The sequence below is a fragment of the Limulus polyphemus genome, unplaced genomic scaffold (assembly GCF_000517525.1).
Source record: "Limulus polyphemus unplaced genomic scaffold, Limulus_polyphemus-2.1.2 Scaffold630, whole genome shotgun sequence".
NCBI classification, from domain to species: domain Eukaryota; kingdom Metazoa; phylum Arthropoda; class Merostomata; order Xiphosura; family Limulidae; genus Limulus; species Limulus polyphemus.
Window position 1 is genome coordinate 344,911 of NW_013666240.1, and position 4,672 is coordinate 349,582.

Sequence of the window (4,672 nt, forward strand, 5' to 3'; positions counted from 1 at the left end):
TGTTGCTTCAGTGAACAACCATTTGATCACAGTACTTCTAATTACACTGCTGGCAAAACCCCATTTTAGATGTTAGATAGTGAATCTAGCCAGTTGGCCCATGTTCTAATTGCTTTTGCAACCAGTTAAACAAGTTGAAGCTACAATCTTGGTATCTCCATTTCTTGATACTTAGGCTGGTAAGTAAAATCTTCTTGTTAATCACAATTATAGTGACCTTCTGTACTCTTGGAATATAAATGATTGAAATGCATACATCAAGGGTGTATTGATACTTGATAGTAAGAATCTGTTGATCTTCCTTCTGAAACGTTTACTAGCAGTTTTTTCTGGTGGCTTTTTAAGTTTTAATAGCAAAACTCCTAATAATAAAATAGAAATCACATAAACTGCAGATGTTGTTTCCATATTTCTCTTAATTTTTACAAGTAACAAAAATGTTTATACCCATTGGTTTTAATGTTTTGCCATCTTTCAGCTTTAAACAGTAATTTGTAATAATAAAATACTGTTTTTAGTACAGGGTAACCATCAGCAGTGAGGTACTGTAAACTTTGTCAATTCAGGAGCTTGTGGTGGAGATGTTCTAGTTTCTGCCCAATTAAATCATCTTTTAGCTTTTGTGAAATAGTTACAATAGAAATACTTTTCTATGTAATTAAAATTAGTTTTGATATTTGAAAAGAAAACATGACATAAATTATATATATACACACACACACATTTGGCATACATACACTTACTATTTATTAACACTTAATACATCAAATAATTATGTTACAGCTAATTTTAGAAGAAGAATGTTGTTGCTAGTAAAAATCTTGAATTTACTAGTGAAAAAAAAATCAATAACAGCCATTACATAGTGCCTCAAAAGATTGAGGCCCAAAATACTTATACATACATTAATGAACAACTATTCTTTAATCAAGGAAAAGCAATAATTAACTTACTTTGTTTCCTTAAAAAATAAAAATACTTGATATCATGCATCCTGATCCAAAAATGGTGACTGTAGGAAAATCCTGAAACATGGATGATTAACACTTGTTTAAAGTTCCACATGCACTTGCCACTTATTTATTTCTTAATCTTGTTAATTTGATATCAATGTGAATAATTTATTAACATATTTGTAAACTATTCACAGCAATAATGAATTAACTTTCAACATTTGTATATAAAATATAAGCAGCAACACTATACAAAAAATTAACTACCACCTAATACTAAATCAGATGTATAAACTAATGCTTTTTCAATATTACATTTTTCATTCAAACAGTCTATAAAATCTCAAGTACCAGCCTTTTAAAAAGAAATAATGTTTAGTTTTGGATGTTATATTAAACATGTAATAAAAAATTTATGTATGAATAAAATACCCATTTGAATCTATTAGAATTACAACTTTTCAAAATTAGAGCAAAAATCTATAAACTTCAAAACAAAAAAAATATTCTTGCATGTAATGCCTAATTTAATATATCAAGAAATATGTTTTTTAACAAATACTTCCAGCAAACTAAGGATGTGAAATGAGATACTAGATGCACTTTTTTTGGAATATACCAAATGTTAAATGTCATTAACTGTAAAACAAAAATATTAACTATTTCAATAAATTATTATCCCCTAAATTTTTGGTAATGTTTTATGGCTAACAGGTGCAGGTTGGATTCTAGTTTGTATCTGTTATTTTAATTTCAGGGCAATGTAAATGCTATAACAATAAATGACCATGTATCTTAAAGTCTGTTCTTAACACAACAGTTCATTATATTCTAACGTTTTCATCATTTTACTCTTTCATTACTACTTTTTCCAGAATAAAGAAAAACTGATCTATTTGAAATCAAAGTAAGAGACAATAAACCAATCTTTCAACTAATGTGTCTTTCATGGATCAGTAATCAAAGATATCTTCAAACAAATTACAGTACACCACCGATTATCCGGCAACTGATTAATTAATCATTTGATATTTGTTTTAGCTAAGTTTCTAGCAGTCCATTGTGCTTTAGAGACAGGGGAGGGGTATAATTAGTGGGTCAGAGGTGTATTGATGAATTATTATTACGCGACCTCTGTTGGTCCGGCAAAACGGATTATCCAGCAAGGCTCTGGAACCAAGGGTACTAGAAAATCAGTGGTGTACCTGTACTTACTATACTGGTCTAAACATAGTAAAAATTATCTATTTTACATATCCCATCTGCATTAACAGAAAATAAATAGTTAATAAAAGATATTTTATGCATCTTTGATTTTGTAGTAGAAACTTCCATTTCCTTTTACCTCATACTCAGTTTCAAAGCATTATTTTTCATTCACTCATCACAAGTTAAACCTTTAAAAGTTGAACTTTCTATGACAGGTGTCACATACATACATATTTTCCTACTGTAACATCAGTATGGCAGCTTTTAATGAGAAAAATCAGAACACAATAATTTCTTTTCACACTGAAGTTTTAATTTTAGATTACTGTTAATAGATTACTATTAATACTTAAAAAAAATACAAGTACATTGTTGTTTGTTTTGTATGAAATACAGAACTAAACTTACTTTATATCAGGTTTTTATGTATGTATGGACTGGATTATTTACAGTAGGTGTCTGTGATTTGTTGGCGATAAATTTCAACAATAAACAAACAGCACTCAGTCCACTTGTTTTAAAATAATATATTAAAACAAGTCAAATGTATACACAAATGTTCATTACACAGTTAATCACCACAGTTGTATCCAGAGCTTTATATAATTATTTCTTTTCATCAAATTCCACACATATTGGTTCAATTACTTTAGAACCCAACTGACAAGACAAATTGTTTCTTCTCTACTCTGTTATTACAATATAATCTGTGATAATTTCACTTTAGAAATTGCCACTATATGCTCTAGAACTATCTATTCTATCTAACTAACTCTGTCTATATCATTAACTAACTTGAACTACCTTTTGGACACATATTCTCCATACTACAAGATATTATGATGCAATAATACTCAATCAAAACAACAAGAAAAACTTAGAAGGGCTAGTAACATGATGCAATACTACAACAAGCATGAATTCATAACAACTGAAGTACACAAGTATGATTCATACATGGTTATGTAAACAAACCTGCATTAAACTATTGCTTCCAAAAATAACTAAATTTAACACTTGCACTGTGCTTAAACAGAAGCAGTCATGTATATCTAACACTTTATTTACAAATAATAGAAATTTCTAAAGATTTGAACCTGCCAATTATGTCAACAGTAAAGTAGCCCTAACAACTACATTCATCAGCCTTTAATTATGTTACAATACCAATTACTTCTTCTATGAATCAAATGCTCTGTAGCATAAAGTAACTCACATAAATTTTAAACAAAGGATGTGTAATATAAGAGTAACTTTTGGTAATCACACTGTCATATTACTCAAGAAAATTTAGCTAGCAAATTATTGAACAATTACATAAATACTGTTTTACACACAAGTTAAAACAAATGTGTGTATAAAAAAGAAATGTACACTCCATGTGATCATTAAACTACTGAAAAAATTAGTCAGAATTTAAACATCAAAGTTAAATTAAAATCTCTGAAAAGTTATTGATTTCTTCTTGAATAATGTATGATTTTTGAGAACTACCAATTTCAGCAGCAATGATCTGGTATGTTATTAACGGTGTAAGACAAACTTAAACAAAAGAAAGTTTTCAATGACTAAGAAGGAAAAAAAAATCTTTAACTTAAAAGGATGAATTTTATTAGAGGATAACTTTCACATTATATATTTTTATGTTTGAATGGTTAATAACATCTCAGCATAACTCTCACAGGATGCCTAAAATCCCATCATTTTTCTGTTTGCACATACTGTTAACCCAACACAATGTACAGCAAGTTTGTTCTATGCTTGTAAGCACATACATGCAAACAAGACTTGCTACCCCAACCACACACTTCTTGAAAAAAGAGCACTGTTGGAGATCTGTGTTGGGTCCGCTTCAAGTGCAGTTGGAAAATGTGAATTAAATACGAAAATTTAACATAATAGTTTTAATACATTTAACCTACCTTATGCCAATGAAAATTGAAAAAATATATATATACCTATGTACACACATACACACTTTCTACAACTTACACACAAGTAAAAGGGAACTTCTTAAGTTAATTTTAGTAAATGATACCTTTCTATAATTCATATTAATGAAAACATCAGTTCTAAGTAACTAAGCAGCTGCATTAAACATTTTACATCAATATTAGGCTACTTTACACATTTTAAGAGATAAAAATATTCAGAATTATAAATTTTCATTTTTTGCACCCATATTTTATGTTATCCATTATTTAATGAGAATTTATATATAGACATACTGATGTAGGCCTACTACTTTAAACTATTTTTATACAACCCTTACTTTAGGTAATTATCAGAGTAAATAAGCTGCTCTGAAAATGCTGGCAAACATAAATATAACACAATGAAAGCCTTCAAAAACAGGTTACTCAGCATTAACATTATTTTATTAGAAAGATTTCAGTCCTACAAACTAGGTCTACTAGTAGTGGATATTTTTTTTTGTTTAGGCAGTTTTTGTTAAACAAGACCGATGTCTGTAGGTTTACTTTCTTCTTAGAATTCTTCTCAAGAAGTCG

The 4,672-nt window shown here is 28.8% G+C and overlaps 1 long non-coding RNA gene across 1 annotated transcript in view; it reads right to left on the reverse strand.

The window, feature by feature from the left end:
* Window positions 1-367: 367 nt before the first annotated feature.
* LOC111085803 overlaps window positions 368-4,672 on the reverse strand; it is a 10,190-nt gene continuing 5,885 nt past the window's right edge. Inside the window, exon 4 of the long non-coding RNA XR_002610587.1 lies at window positions 368-1,025. This is a non-coding gene — a long non-coding RNA (uncharacterized LOC111085803). The remainder of the gene's footprint in view (window positions 1,026-4,672) is intronic.